Here is a 17,134-nt window from a genome sequence, read left to right as displayed (position 1 = left end):
TGCCATCCATGAACCCTGAATCCTGATCCGACACCGGGCCAAACCCATGCCCTCCACTCATTTTTGCTTGTGTCCATAAGGGTGTAATGGTCAGTCCTTGTTACCACTGTTCTGAGAATTAAGGGGTGTAAGGCTTCTTCTGTCATCCTCAACACTTGGGGTTGTCTCTCCTTCTCCACAGGGTAGGATATGGCAAGTTTGAAGACCAAGAGAGTCAAGCAGGACAGGTGCACATGAGAGGGGCAGGATCTTGGGCTGATGCACACATGAGAGTGGCAGGATCTTGGGCTGATATACACGTGAGAGTGGCAGGATCTTGGGCTGATATACACGTGAGAGTGGCAGGATTTTTGGCTGATGCACACATGAGCGTGGCAAGATCTTGGGTTGATATACATGTGAGAGTGGCAGGATTTTTGGCTGATGCACACATGACAGTGGCAGGATCTCTGCGGTACTCCTTTATGTAGTGAAGCTTGTACTACTGCTGTACTCCTTTATGTAGTGAAGCTTGTACTACTGCTGTACTCCTTTATGTAGTGAAGCTTGTACTACTGTTGTACTCCTTTTGTTCTACTGCTGTACTCCTTTATGTAGTGAAGCTTGCGCTACTGCTGTACTCTTTATGTAGTGAAGCTTGAGCTACTGCTGTACTCTTTATGTAGTGAAGCTTGAGCTACTGCTGTACTCCTTTATGTAGTGAAGCTTGCGCTACTGCTGTACTCTTTATGTAGTGAAGCTTGAGCTACTGCTGTACTGCTTTATGTAGTGGAGCTTGCGCTACTGCTGTACTCTTTATGTAGTGAAGCTTGAGCTACTGCTGTACTGCTTTATGTAGTGGAGCTTGCACTACTGCTGTACTCTTTATGTAGTGAAGCTTGCGCTACTGCTGTACTCTTTATGTAGTGAAGCTTGAGCTACTGCTGTACTCTTTTATGTAGTGAAGTTTGCTCTACTGCTGTACTCTTTTATGTAGTGAAGCTTGCGCTACTGCTGTACTGCTTTATGTAGTGAAGCTTGCACTATTGCTGTACTGCTTTATGTAGTGAAGCTTGTCCTTTTGCTGTACTGCTTTATGTGTAGTGAAGCTTGTGCTACTGCTGTACTGCGTTATGTAGTGAGGCTTGCGCTACTGCTGTACTGCTTTAGGTAGTGAAGCTTGCACTACTGCTGCACTGCTTTATGTAATGATCTTTGCGCTACCGCTGTACTCCTTTATGCAGTAAAGCTTGCGCTACTGCTGTACTCCTTTATGTAGTGAAGCTTGCGCTACTGCTGTACTCTTTATGTAGTGAAGCTTGAGCTACTGCTGTACTCTTTATGTAGTGAAGCTTGAGCTACTGCTGTACTCTTTATGTAGTGAAGCTTGAGCTACTGCTGTACTCCTTTATGTAGTGAAGCTTGCGCTACTGCTGTACTCTTTATGTAGTGAAGCTTGAGCTACTGCTGTACTCTTTATGTAGTGAAGCTTGAGCTACTGCTGTACTCCTTTATGTAGTGAAGCTTGCGCTACTGCTGTACTCTTTATGTAGTGAAGCTTGAGCTACTGCTGTACTCCTTTATGTAGGGAAGCTTGCGCTACTGCTGTACTCTTTATGTAGTGAAGCTTGAGCTACTGCTGTACTCTTTATGTAGTGAAGCTTGAGCTACTGCTGTACTCTTTATGTAGTGAAGCTTGCGCTACTGCTGTACTCTTTATGTAGTGAAGCTTGAGCTACTGCTGTACTCCTTTATGTAGTGAAGCTTGCGCTACTGCTGTACTCTTTATGTAGTGAAGCTTGAGCTACTGCTGTACTCCTTTATGTAGTGAAGCTTGCGCTACTGCTGTACTCTTTATGTAGTGAAGCTTGAGCTACTGCTGTACTCTTTATGTAGTGAAGCTTGAGCTACTGCTGTACTCCTTTATGTAGTGAAGCTTGCGCTACTGCTGTACTCTTTATGTAGTGAAGCTTGAGCTACTGCTGTACTCTTTATGTAGTGAACCTTGAGCTACTGCTGTACTCTTTATGTAGTGAAGCTTGAGCTACTGCTGTACTCCTTTATGTAGTGAAGCTTGCGCTACTGCTGTACTCTTTATGTAGTGAAGCTTGAGCTACTGCTGTACTCTTTATGTAGTGAAGCTTGAGCTACTGCTGTACTCCTTTATGTAGTGAAGCTTGCGCTACTGCTGTACTCTTTATGTAGTGAAGCTTGAGCTACTGCTGTACTCTTTATGTAGTGAAGCTTGAGCTACTGCTGTACTCCTTTATGTAGTGAAGCTTGCGCTACTGCTGTACTCTTTATGTAGTGAAGCTTGAGCTACTGCTGTACTCTTTATGTAGTGAAGCTTGAGCTACTGCTGTACTCTTTATGTAGTGAAGCTTGAGCTACTGCTGTACTCCTTTATGTAGTGAAGCTTGCGCTACTGCTGTACCCTTTATGTAGTGAAGCTTGAGCTACTGCTGTACTCCTTTATGTAGTGAAGCTTGAGCTACTGCTGTACTGCTTTATGTAGTGAATCTTGCACTATCACTGTACTCCTTTATGTAGCGAAGCTTGCGCTACTGCTGTACTCTTTATGTAGTAAAGCTTGCACTACTGCTGTACTGCTTTATGTAGTGAAGCTTGCACTACTTCTGTACTCCTTTAATGTAGTGAAGCTTATACTACTGCTGTACTCCTTTATGTAGTGAATGCTATGTGCACTTCTAAGTGTCCATGTCTCAGGCCGGCAAAAACATGCGCATTTCGGTTTATTTCACAGCCCAGTGGCGAAATGGCACAGACTCCCTGTACCTGACCTGACCGTCAAACCAGCCCGTTCAGGCCAATGCCCGCGCTGCTGTCATAGTATGAGAGCAGCATCTGGATTGGATGGGTAGTCTGTCCCAGGGACTGCCGGAAGAAGCGGAAGAAAGGAGGAGCAGCAGAACGCAGGGCGGCCGTAGGATCAGATTTTTTTTTATTCAACCCTCCCCTCCCCCTGCGGCCGCCACTGTTGCTGCCCTGTCGTCCGCCATTGCATATTGGTAGTAGCGGCAAATATGTTGACTTTTTATTGCCCCATCCTACATCTACCAATGAGATTCTGAATCATATTTTAAGAGGGATGATTTGCTTGGAAGGGTGGGATAGGAAATCCACGGGGAGGAGTGGTGTACTGTTTGAGAAAGGACATGTTAGGAGGACATGTTACATTGTGTAACAGCGTTACCTGAGCTGCATCTACAACCCGTAGCTTTTTAAACAATGTTCAATGACATAGACACTTTTCTTGAATAAGGTTGCAAGGAAGGTGTCCCCCGAAACCCATGGGGCGGGGCAGGCTTGCTTGGTGCACCTCACAAGTACTTAGGACATTCTGTGAGTGACTTCCTGCAGTGCGTCCAAATAAAAGGCTAGGATTGCGCCATATGTACAAGATACAGTGCATTCCTATCCTTCTACCCTGCACCAGCACACAAACAGCAGCTGTGCCCCAATGCAGACCCCCCTTTGCACCATGGTGCAAGGGTGCCTGCGTTGCAGAGATGATTGTGTTTATCCAGAAAGAGACAGCTTCCTGCACAAAAACAATGCAACACAGATAGAAAGAGCAAAAAATGAGGAGATGTAAAATTGTTCCTGATCGTTGCACCACGCCTCGCCTCCCCTGGGGAGGGGTCGGATTCTGAAGCAAATATGGGAATGTGTCAGGTTCCATGGATGTTGCAACACCCCTGGAACGCCCCTTTCACGCACTTTAATGCATGGAAGTGGCACATATTTACAAGGCCATGAAAAGTCATGCAGGGTAATTTTATGTAGCCTTGTAAATATGGGCTGGCGCACTGCACCACTGGTGCATCACAAATAGTGCAATGGGCTTGTGCATGAGGTTGTGTGCTCAGTGTGTCTTTCGTGCACATTTTAGCAAATTTTGCATAGAGTGCCCCAAGACATGTCTGAAGTGGCCCCCCACCTCCTCTAGTGCCCTTGGAGAAGTCAGGCTCTCACTGTTCTTGCTTGAAGGGTGCAGTTCAGGACAGTCATTCAGCGCCACCTCTTTGAGAGTTCCCCATGTCCAGTTCTGCCCTAGAGAGCACAGTCTGCAGCGGGTAAGCCGTGCACACCGTGAACTCTCAGCCCCTGTAGAAGCCTTCAGTGGGACTGAGGCTGTCTGCAGCACACACCAGTGCAGAGCAGCTATTACTGCTGCCTGCTGTGAGCGAGATAGATTGAAAACCCCAATTAGCACCATTAGATTAAATAACAATGCTTTTTAAATACAAGTTTAACTGCTGTTCCCACATCCTTTGTTCCTGTCAGCCACAACAGTACCTATAAATGAGGAGACGGATTGAAACGAACTTTGCAGAACGTGTTTTTCTCAGGTAATTACTGTGCAATTGATATTCTATTTAACAAATGCACAGTGTTTGTATTCGAAACCTTAATCACGCATGTAATGGAGGTGGGAGATTGCAGGCTTACAGGAGTGGAAGTAGTGGCAGCCATTAATTTTACGAACAGGCATGACACGGGCAGGCGCGGTGCAGTCTGCCCTACACACAGACAGCGTGAACAGGCGTGACACAGGCAGGCGCAGCGCAGTCTGCCCTACACCCAGACAGCGTGAACAGGCATGACACAGGCAGGCGCGGCGCAGTCTGCCCTACTCGCAGGCAGCGTGAACAGGCATGACACAGGCAGGCGCGGCGCAGTCTGCCCTACTCACAGGCAGCATGAACAAGCATGACACAGGCAGGCACGGTGCAGTCTGCCCTACACCCAAACAGCGTGAATAGGCGTGACACAGGCAGGCGCGTGCAGTCTGCCCTACTCACAAGCAGCATGAACAGGCATGACACAGGCAGACACGGTGCAGACTGCCCTACACACAGGCAGCATGAACAGTCATGACACAGGCCGGCGCGGTGCAGTCTGCCCTACTCACAGGCTCAGGCATCCCACTCAGGCTGTAGGCATTGACCGGAAGGGCAATCAGCTCTAGCAGAAAGAGAGCAGGCACAGCACATGCAGTCTCATGGCATGGGTTTACTGGCAAGAAGCATCAGAGCAAGGCTCCCTCGTACACAGAACGCCACGGTACAATCAGTGGCAGAACCAACTTCCCTCATAAAAAGAACACTACTGTACAGTAGGCCTAGGCGGAGTTCGCGGAGTTCTGCTACGCGAAACTGAACGAAGTGACCAAAAGACTCTGCCATGCTACACGGAGTACCGCGTAGTTCGATATGTTACGCTGCTGGCTTCGATTTTTAGTGGGAGTTTGTCCCGCACTGTAAAATCATTGCGAACAGCATCATGCGCAGAGCAAGAGGGTGCTGCTTCTTTCAGCTGCTCGAGTAGATGTTCTTCTCGAGTGGCAGCTTCCTCAATGCAAGCGGGAGGGCTCTCAACGCGAGCGGTAGCGACCAGCCACGACTGTCTGCATTGAAAAATGTTGCTGAGAGGTGGTCTTGAGTAATATTTTCTTGCTTGCGCTTGCCAAATTAATGACGGCGAGCCATGGGAGAGGTAAAACTCAGCTCTGCTAAGCTGAGTTTTTCGGAACTCTGTGTTCTATGCAGAGTGGGAAAAACTCAGCAAACTCACTGAGCGGAGCAGAATTTTATGCCCAGGCCTGCTGTACAGTTAGGGACAAAGCAAGACTTCCTCATACACAGAACACTAGTGTACGATCGGGCAGAGCAAGCTTCTCTCATACACAGAACACTAATGTACATTTAGGGTCAGAGCAAGCTCACTCATACACAAAACACTACGGTACGGTCAGCAGAAAGGAAGCTTCCCTTGTACACAGAACACTACGGTACGATCAACAGGAGAGCAATTGTGCAGTTAGGGACAGAGCAAGCCTCCCTCGTACACAGAACACCACTGTACAATAGGGGCAGAGCAAGCCTCCCTCATATGAAGAACACTAGTCTACAACAGCCACGGCCCGTGCAGGTGAGTGCAGTGGAGCGGTGGGGCCGGGTGGGGGGGGTTAGGACAGATGAAGACGAGGGAAAAGTAATTATTTTCCCTCATCATCGTCCGTCAAAATCCCCCCCAACCAGCCCCACTGCTCCACCACTCTTTCCTGCACAGGCTGCAGCTGTGCAACAATCAGTGGCGGACAAGCTTCCCTCATACACATGTGGTACTGTCAGAAGGAGAGCAGGCTTCCCTCATACACAGAACACCATGGTATGATCAACAGGAGAGCAAGCTTTCCTCATACAGAGAACACTACGGTACGATCAGTAGGAGAGTAGGATCCCCTCATGTAGAAAACATTATAATGCGGTCAGTAGGAGAGCAAGCTTCCCTCATGTAGAGAACACTATGGTACCAAATTATGATCAGTAATAGAGCAAGCTTCCCTCTTACAGAGAACACTAAACTATGATCAGGGATAGAGCAATCAACCCTGCCTCTTATAGCGAATACCAAAGTTGGATCAGTAATAAAGCAAGCTTCCCTCTAATAAAGAATTCTAAAGTTGGATCAGTAATAGAGCAAGCTTCCCTCTTACAGAGAACACTAAACTATGATCAGCGATAGAGCAATCAATCCTGCCTCTTATAGAGAACACCAAAGTTGGATCAGTAATAGAGCAAGCTTCCCTCTTACAGGGAACACTAAACTATGATCAGCGATAGAGCAATCAATCCTGCATCTTATAGAGAACACCAAAGTTGGATCAGTAATAGAGCAAGCTTCCCTCTTACAGAGAACACTAAACTATGATCAGCGATAGAGCAATCAATCCTGCCTCTTATAGAGAACACCAAAGTTGGATCAGTAATAGAGCAAGCTTCCCTCTTACAGGGAACACTAAACTATGATCAGCGATAGAGCAATCAATCCTGCCTCTTATAGAGAACACCAAAGTTGGATCAGTAATAGAGCAAGCTTCCCTCTTACAGAGAACACTAAACTATGATCAGCGATAGAGCAATCAATCCTGCCTCTTATAGCGAATACCAAAGTTGGATCAGTAATAGAGCAAGCTTCCCCCTAATAGAGAATTCTAAAGTTGGATCAGTAATAGAGCAAGCTTCCCTCTTACAGAGAACACTAAACTATGATCAGTGATACAGCAATCAATCCTGCCTCTTATAGAGAACACCAAAGTTGGATCAGTAATAGAGCAAGCTTCCCTCTTACAGGGAACACTAAACTATGATCAGCGATAGAGCAATCAATCCTGCCTCTTATAGAGAACACCAAAGTTGGATCAGTAATAGAGCAAGCTTCCCCCTAACAGAGAATTCTAAAGTTGGATCAGTAATAGAGCAAGCTTCCCTCTTACAGAGAACACTAAACTATGATCAGTGATAGAGCAATCAATCCTGCCTCTTATAGAGAACACCAAAGTTGGATCAGTAATAGAGCAAGCTTCCCTCTTACAGGGAACACTAAACTATGATCAGCGATAGAGCAATCAATCCTGCCTCTTATAGAGAACACCAAAGTTGGATCAGTAATAGAGCAAGCTTCCCCCTAATAGAGAATTCTAAAGTTGGATCAGTAATAGAGCAAGCTTCCCTCTTACAGAGAACACTAAACTATGATCAGCGATAGAGCAATCAATCCTGCCTCTTATAGAGAACACCAAAGTTGGATCAGTAATAGAGCAAGCTTCCCTCTTACAGGGAACACTAAACTATGATCAGCGATAGAGCAATCAATCCTGCCTCTTATAGAGAACACCAAAGTTGGATCAGTAATAGAGCAAGCTTCCGTCTAATAGAGAATTCTAAAGTTTGATCAGTAATAGAGCAATCCTCCCTCTTACAGAGAACACTAAACTATGATCAGCGATAGATCAATCAATCTTGCCTCTTATAGAGAATACCAAAATTGGATCAGTAATAGAGCAAGCTTCCCTCTTACAGGGAACACTAAACTATGATCAGCGATAGAGCAATCAATCCTGCCTCTTATAGAGAACACCAAAGTTGGATCAGTAATAGAGCAAGCTTCCCTCTTACAGGGAACACTAAACTATGATCAGCGATAGAGCAATCAATCCTGCCTCTTATAGAGAACACCAAAGTTGGATCAGTAATAGAGCAAGCTTCCCCCTAATAGAGAATTCTAAAGTTGGATCAGTAATAGAGCAAGCTTCCCTCTTACAGAGAACACTAAACTATGATCAGCGATAGAGCAATCAATCCTGCCTCTTATAGAGAATACCAAAATTGGATCAGTAATAGAGCAAGCTTCCCTCTTACAGGGAACACTAAACTATGATCAGCGATGGAGCAATCAATCCTGCCTCTTATAGAGAACACCAAAGTTGGATCAGTAATAGAGCAAGCTTCCCTCTTACAGGGAACACTAAACTATGATCAGCGATAGAGCAATCAATCCTGCCTCTTATAGAGAACACCAAAGTTGGATCAGTAATAGAGCAAGCTTCCCTCTTACAGAGAACACTAAACTATGATCAGCGATAGAGCAATCAATCCTGCCTCTTATAGAGAACACCAAAGTTAGATCAGTAATAGAGCAAGCTTCCCTCTTACAGGGAACACTAAACTATGATCAGCGATAGAGCAATCAATCCTGCCTCTTATAGAGAATACCAAAATTGGATCAGTAATAGAGCAAGCTTCCCTCTAATAGAGACTTCTAAAGTTGGATCAGTAATAGAGCAAGCTTCCCTCTAATAGAGAGCTCTAAGGTGTGATAAATATGAGAGCAAGACTCCCTGTTATAGAGAGCACTGCTACAGCAGAAGAGCAAGCTTCCTTCATACACAGAACACTACGGTATGATCAATGGCAAAGCAGGTCTCCCAGATAGAGAGAACACTACAGTACTATCATTAGAAGAGGAATCTTCCCTCATACATAGAATGCTATGGTACAATTCGGGGTGGGTATGACTGGTGCAATTCTCTCTAGTAATTACTCATAATTACTGCAAAACTACTCAAAATTATGCATGATTACGTGGGAAGAGTAATCCAACAATTAACACTATTTTCGTAGTGCAAAACGCACCCTCGTGTTCACAATGGGCCCAAGTATGCATTTTACTCTTAGAATATAGCACTAAGTGCTACAGGACATGAACAGCTGAAGCCAGCTGCCACTCGATCTCTCTTAGTTCGTTGTTCCTGTGATTCTATCGTAGGATTTTTGCCCCAAATTACTCTTAGTTACTCAAGCTGGCGGAATTGCATAATTTCACTATTTTTGTATCACCAGAGTAATGCAAATTACTGAAATTACTCTGATTGTCTGGCATAGTTACCATATCACTTAGGCCTAGATACAATCAGCGGCATTTAGAGAACACTCCTGTATGATCAGTAGAAGAGCAAGCTTCCCTCATACACAGAACACTACAGTTCGATCCATACGCAAGCAAGTTACCCTTTTATAGAGAACACTAGAGGATGATCAGTAATAGAGCAAGCTTCCCTCATACTCAGAACACTACATAATAAGAGGAGCAAGCTTCCCTCATACACAGAACACAAGAGTATGATCAGTAATCGAGCATGTTTCCCTCTTATACATTATGCTACAGTACGATCAGGGGCGTAGTTCTAGGAGGGTTTTTTGGTATGTGACACCCCCCAAATAAATGAATCTTTGGGTTGGTAGTTGGGTGTGGGGACCCTGAGTCAGGTCTGCTATCTCTTTGTCGAGTTTTCTCATCCAGAGCCAGGAATGAAAGACAAAACTGTGACCTTTTAAGTAAACAGGAGAGGAAGTGAGACAGAGATACCCATCTGGTGGCTTAATTTCAAAAAGTGAAACCAGATAACCTGGAATAAATGCTGGCTTCGCTTCTTGTTCAAAATGTGCGATCCTGGCCACATATTTTGATTTACAGAGACTCCCTTTTCATTACTTTCACATATGGGTGCACAATTAAATACTTGAGTTCAGGATGTGAACTTTACTAGCACCTCTTATGGTTGTTTTAATAGACTGTGAACTTTACTAGCACCTGTTTTGCTTGATTTAATATAGCCTTATAGCCCGCTGTAGCGGGCTATACCGGCTATTAAATGCCCTCTGCAGCGGCGAGGACCTTTAACAAGGGAGAGGGACTTTAATAGCCGGTATAGCCCAGCTACGAAGGGCTATACGGCTATTAGAACATTCTAGAGGGCAGAATGTTCCAACAAATAAAACAAAGCTTTAAGGGAGCGTGAGGGGATTGGAATCCCCTCAGGCTCCCTGAAGCCTTTGTTCACAGCCAGAGCTGTGAACAAAGAAAGATTGGAATGTTGGAGCTCCTGGCTTATACCAGCCATTATAAGCCCAGAGCACTCCATTGTTTTCAGTGGAGCTCCCAACATTCCAATGTTCTAATAGACTGTAATGTTTCTCCATCCATAAAAAGAATCTATGCCATATTTAGGGTTTACATTAGTACTGACGTGCCTCTTAGTTCACTTTGTCCCTCAACCTTGCTGTTGGGGAACGAGCCATGAATGTTTCTAAAAACTACGGGCCTTATTTATGAGGCCTTGCGTCACTTTTACTCCGCTTGTGCGTCACTTTTTGTGACGCACCAGTGGTGTAAAAAATGCACCTTGTTGCGCCATATTTACAAAGTGACGCATCTAGGTAGATGCGTCACTTTGTAAACCCCTGCGCTACATTATACCTGCGCCAGGTAATAATGTATGCAAGGGGGCGTATTGACGCAAGGAGGGTCGTAGAAGTGACGCAGTGAAATCTATGAGATTGCGTCAAAATCTTGCGCCTGCCTCACAGCAGGCGTAAGACTGACACAGGCCCTTTCACATGGGGCTTGCCCCATGTGAAAGGACGCATTGCTGGAGTTGCGTCACTTTTGTGACACACTCCAGCAATGCGTCACTTTTGCGCTTACAGATACGTCAGAAATACTGACGTATCTGTAACTCCTTGTGACATGATGCATCATACATTAAATATGACGCATCAGGAATGTCGCAAGGAGTGCGCACTGAGAAGTGACGCATCGCTGCTTTCACGTCATTTCTCATAAATGAGGCCCTACCAGTCTAAGGAAATATCTGCAATGATATAACCTGATGTCCTATGGTGAAACGCTTCCGCATGTGAAAAAAATATGCTTTTTAGAATTTTGAAGAATTGTATCATATTTTTACATTATGTTTGTTGCACAATATACAAGCCATATGTTTTTATGGATCATGCATGGACTCTTAGAGTCAAGCCAGATCCATTGCTCAGTTCTGGCTTAGCTTTCCCTTTTAATTTGCCTGTGTGCCGTACTTTATGTGCGACTTGGGCTGTCAGTCATTTGATACGGTGAGGGCTAAAAAACTTGGGACCCTGTCCGTATGCACCAATTTGATAACTGCTATCAAGGCATCTAGTAGCAGAAGCGAAGACGAGCATGTGCAGTGAAAGTTCATTTAAAATGAGTGATCCCCGGGCAGGGACTTCAGGCCATTGTGCAGTACATGGTTGCAGTCGTAAGTTCCCCGGACGATCTACCAGGCCCAGGTGGGACAGGCAGAGGCCAAGCTTCAGTGGGGATATTTGGGGTGTGGCATCTCTCAAATTCATACTTGGTTTGGTAGCTGGGTATGGGTTGGCCTGAGCTTTTCTCATTCGCATTTCACTAAAGGGTTTTAATGTGTTCATTTTTCGATTGTGATCTTCAAAATATATAGGGCAAGATGTAGGTAAATCTGAAATACCGATTTCTTAATAGCGAATTTTACAGATTCGCTATTAAGAAATTGGTATTTCCTAAGATTCGCTATTAAGAAATTGGTATTTCCTATGTAGGTAAGGATTCGGTAAAAAATACAGAATCCTTAATATTCATTATTTCGGAATCGGTAATTGAGATTCGGTAATAAGGAAAACCTACCCATTCATTTCTATGGGCTTGGAGGCCCAAAGGAATGAATGTGAAGACATTCACTATTAGCGATTCGGCATTACCGAGTCGCTAATAGCGGGAGCACTTTCAAGGGTGCCAGGGTGTCCAAAGGACACCCTGTTGCACCCCTGAAATGTGCATGTGTGCACATGTGGCGCACATACATGCCCTATGGGCATGCATGTGTGCCACATGGCACTTAACAAAAAACAAAAAAGTGATTTTTGAAAGGAAATCGGTAATTACCACCAACTTGAAGTTGGTGGTAATTAACGATTTCTTACAGCTCAAAAGCACTCTTTAATGTGCTTCCTACATTGCATTTAAGGAATCGGTATTACCGATTCATTAAATGCAAGAGCAATAAGGAATCTGTATTTGCCGATTCCTTATTTACCGATTCCTTACCTACATTAGGAATGGCTAAATAGCGGTCGGTAACACTGAAATTTACCGAATTTCGGCATTACCGACCGGTATTTAGCCACCCTCATCTGACCCATAATGACTGGTATAGCAAAAATTTAGTAAATCTGCCCTCATACAAGTACTCCTTCGATAGGTGCAAATTTACTATTTTTTGGGATTCGCAAACATTGGCAGAAATAGGCTTCGAAAGTTGCACAATTCTCGAGTATCCAGGCGTACGACTGGCAATCAAACACCCAAAAGGTGATGGGATGAATGCTTGCCAATAGTCTCAACAGTACCCATCACTTGGCGTGGTATTTTTTTTAACCCATTGTTTTTCACACTTTGTGCCACTCTAGACAGAAGCCCACCTAATGCGAACCAATACTGTTGCTCTTCCTCATGGAAACAGTCTGTTCCAAATCTTGGTCATCTTACCCTCTACCCTGCAGCCCACTGCTATGTTACTTGGGACATTTATGATTACACCCCCCAAAGTCCACTGAATAAGAGACGCCCCTGAGTACGATCAGACATAGCATACAGTCAGTAGGAGAGCACGCTTCTCTTGTATGACCAGTACAAGAGGAAGCTTCCCTCTTATTGAGAACTCTATGGCACATCAGTAGGAGATATGATATGATTTGGAACCTATATTTCAGGCAGATATTCCAGCTATGCAGCTACTCCAGGGAGAATCCTGGCGCAGAACCAGCTGAAGGTCAGAAAGAAAACCCGCTCAGTCTAATGAGAAAAAACAGAGTTTCAGCTTCTTTAGGTTTCGGCCTAGCGTACACTGCGCAGCAGTGTTCGCGCCGCCAGAGTCCTTTTCTCTGGGTTTTGAAAATGGACCTTGAAATTCCACACAGCTCGTGCGTGTGCATTTCTTAGGTCCATTTTCATTGGGCTTTGCGTGCGTGTATTTTTTTAACAGACCACGCAATAGGCCATGGGTGGTCGCGTAGCTCCGCCCATGGCCTATTGGTGTCTTTTACGCGCAACAAAGGCCATATATCTTCAATTATCGCGGCCAGACACGGCCGCGATAATTGAAGACATATGCTTCGCAGTGGCGAACGTGCACCACTCGCGAGCTTCTTCTTTTTTTTTTTATCCATTTCACTGCTGCTCTGCTGGGTATTTTTATGTAGTTGTGTAATTATTGCATTGAAGCCACCAGGAGCCTGTCCTGTAAGAGTTTTCATGAGATAACTTTAGTCATGTATTTATTTTTGGGAGGTTTCCATAGTGCAGCGCTGACCCCGAGGGTGTTGGAGCACTGGGCAGGGTGTTTGATGTGAAGATGTGATTTCTAGCGGCTCTCCAATGTTCTCAGAAGATGACAATTGCCCGTACAAACAGCAACGCCGCGGCAGGCAAGCCGGCGGCCCCTTCCTGCAGCCTTCTCGCTCTCATCCCGGTGTTTTGGTTTAGCGCCTAAAAATGTTACTAGTCTGGGAAAGTCCACGAAGGCGCAGTTGTTCCCTCAGACGGGCGAGCAAGCAGCGCACCCAGGGTGGGGAAGGGCGGGGGGTGTTGCTGTTTTATGTCAGGCATGAAGGGCCTGGATTTCCACTGCATGCGTCTTGGCGGGAGTATAAACCAGGGTTGTGAGTTGCTTTCACCAGGTGTGTGGAAAGGCTACAAAAATTTAATGCAATACATCTTTAACAAAAAAAAATTTAAACATCAGTCTTGCGTCTCCTCCTTGCACACATTCTAGGAAACACAATTTAAAAAAAACTCCAGAGCAGATGAGATGGGAGGGCGATTGGGAGCAGCAGGTCAAACGTGGACTATTACAAAAGTGATCGCTAGCGATCACTTTTTTAAATTTTAAACATTCTGTTGAGAATGTGAAATTTCGCCTTTGGCTGCTCCACGAAGTGCTGTAGAAACGATTTGATGAAATTTTCTTTTTTTTTTAATATGCGAGATTAAACTGCCGCACCGGATTTTTCATAAAAGTGCATTTTCGGCAAATTGTCTTTGCTGGCGGAAAGACGGTTTTACTTTTGGGATTTTTACACCGTTCTTTTGAACAAAAGTGCTGCAGAATAATTGTCAGCAAAATCAGTATTTGTTACGTAGCATGTATGTTGCATTTTGAATAATCCCCAGAAAACGGGAGTAGTAATATGCTGTGCCCAAAACGCCCTTGCTGTGCAAATTTTAACATCAGAGTCATTGCGAGGACAAAGTTACAAGTCCCTCCGTTTCAAGGAATGTTGAATCCGCAACTGTTTATAGCTGGAATTGGCATTAAATGTGCATCAAGTTTATGGCACCACTTCATGTGCACCCCGCCTCGTGATGGGCAGCTGTCTGTCCGCTTCATTCACTGCAGTGCCTGCATCCAAGGGTCGTCATGGTAACGTCACCCAGAGCCACGGAGAACAGCCATTACAACAGCCATTACAACGGCGGGAATTACCCCGCACTACCATTACAACCCGGGGATTACAACGAAAGTCGTTACAACGACTTTCGCTGGAGGGCGCTGTTGGATAGGGAATTGTTTCATTTTCTATCCAACACCTTCCCTACTGTCAACGTGGGCTGGAGTTGGAATAGAAAATTAAACTATTCCACTATCCAGCACCCTCCAGCGAAAGTCGTTGTAACGACTTTCGTTGTAATCCCCACGTTGTAATGGCATGCGGGGTAAATGCAAGCGTTGTAATGACATACAACCACCATCTGGGTCCCACAAAGCCACTTGTAAAAGTTAGTGGGGTGTGAGGTCTCCAGTCCCCCCATTCTTGGAACAAGGGGCACGCAGGGTCGGCCCTGTCACACCCAGTGCTCCTGGAGGCCCTGGCTGTCACCTGAGGCCTCGAGCTGTCCATCAAATGCAACATCTCAGCTGGCAGCACCCCCCCACGCCGATGATCCTAGGGACCCCCCCTACAGAGACCCCTCCTCTGGTCCTCTTCTGAACACAGAATGCGGTGGAATAGCTCAGTGACTTAAGCGCCTCCTACAGAGCTCTATGTGCTACTTGTGATCAGGACTGTAATGGCCGTTCATCCTTCCAGGGCACCGGATACCAGAACACATCCTCACACTATCTGTCCACAGCGAGGCATTAGAAACAGAAATGAACATGAGACAGGAAGAGAGCCGACGCGCCCTCAGCGAAGGCAACACCGCTGAGGTAGAGCCGGAGACCACCCACGCCCAGGGCGTGAATACCCCACTCACGCGTGACACACACAGCGTGCACTCTTGAGTCGGGCACCCCTCATTACTCACAGCCGGTGTTCACCGTAAAGGAGCTGTGGCCTCCTCTCCCCTCTCAGATACCGGACACCTAACAGCTCGTGCTCCCCCACAGTGGTGGCCCTGGGGCAGGGTCCATCCATGCCTGTGGAAGAGGTGTGGCGGAGCGGCCAGGGCCCCTGACTCCGGACCATAAGGTTCACAGTTCGATCCCCGGTGCCAGTGGCAGGTTATCCCTGCACCCTGTGAATCTGGGCAATAGCTTGCTTAATCCTCCCAACGGTCCCCAGCGCCTAGCGACCCTTGTTTTTCTATAGCGATCGCTTTCAGTTCCACATTTCAAAGAAGCCGTCACGGACTGCGCTGTACAGCCCTTTGTGAGAAGAGGAGACTCGCGGGTTTCCACCTGGACTCAATAGATGCGTAACAAACGCTGCCGACTGATGTATCACATTTAACCATTAATGTGAATTGTGCTGTTGAGAGCAATCTGGTGTTTTCTTTCTCCATGCATATGTTATCAATCCTAATTTCAAGCATTTTACAAATATGATTTCCAATTTGCGATTAGAGGTTTATGTTGTACAAACATCTGGTGTTAGAATGTTAAACACGCCTCTGTCTCTGTAATGTTTACGAGCATGTTATGAACGTTGTTGTGGGGGCTACGTGGAAAGGTGGAGTGTGATCAGAGGCCATTCTTCTGAAAAGATTAAACGTTTCAGCTTGAAAATAAAGGAAGAGATCATTTTCATAAGAGTAGAAATGCCCTTTGTACACAATCATCTACTCATGGTTTGACGGTGCGGCTCTGAAGTCTAACATGGGTGACCGGTGTGAAATCCTCGCAGATTGAGGCTCCGAGCAGTGTTCACTCTGAAGGTAGAACAGTGTTAAGAGATCCTCGTGGCCAGATGCCAATGCCCACTCTGTGTGAGCCTCTACATACCACCGCCGTGGTGATGATTGGTCATTCATTTGCAGGTTATGTTCAGCCTCACTGAATCTTCAAAGAGCCACGTATAATCTTTGATGACGGAGACACACCACTGCAGCTCATTAATGAATCCACTTTAAGAAGAGTAGATTAAGGCACCACCACAGGGCTTGTTTCAAATCCATCCACTCCACATAATTTGACACCAATCCACATAATTCACCTCAACAACACAATAACACAACACACCACATACATCTAATCCACACCACAGAATTCCACATCATGCCACAAAATTCTAACACACTACATAATTAAACTCCACCACATACCATTCCACAACACAAAATACCATTACACATAATTACATTCAATAACACACAATCCCACTCCACACAATTCCAGTAAACTCAATACCACATAATTACCACCCACAACATTCTACCATGCCACATCATTTCACTACACAAACACACTCCACACCACACAATTTTACGCCACACAATTCCACAACTAACAATTCCAATTCAACCCACATAATGGCTAAAAGACATTGCCATTTACAATGCCATTAGCTCTAACTCAAATAAATCCGAGACCTATTGCATTTCCAACCATCCTTCGATCACTTGAAACGCGTAATTCCAGGGGCAGCTGATTTTATGCCGCTGCCCCCAAGAAAGTAAGTGATCTTCCTCCAGTTCTCTGTCTATGAATCCTGGG

This window comes from Lissotriton helveticus, chromosome 4_2 (genome assembly GCF_964261635.1).
Source record: "Lissotriton helveticus chromosome 4_2, aLisHel1.1, whole genome shotgun sequence".
NCBI lineage: Eukaryota > Metazoa > Chordata > Amphibia > Caudata > Salamandridae > Lissotriton > Lissotriton helveticus.
The sequence above is the reverse complement of the archived record's forward strand: the minus strand, read 5'-3'. Positions refer to the sequence as shown.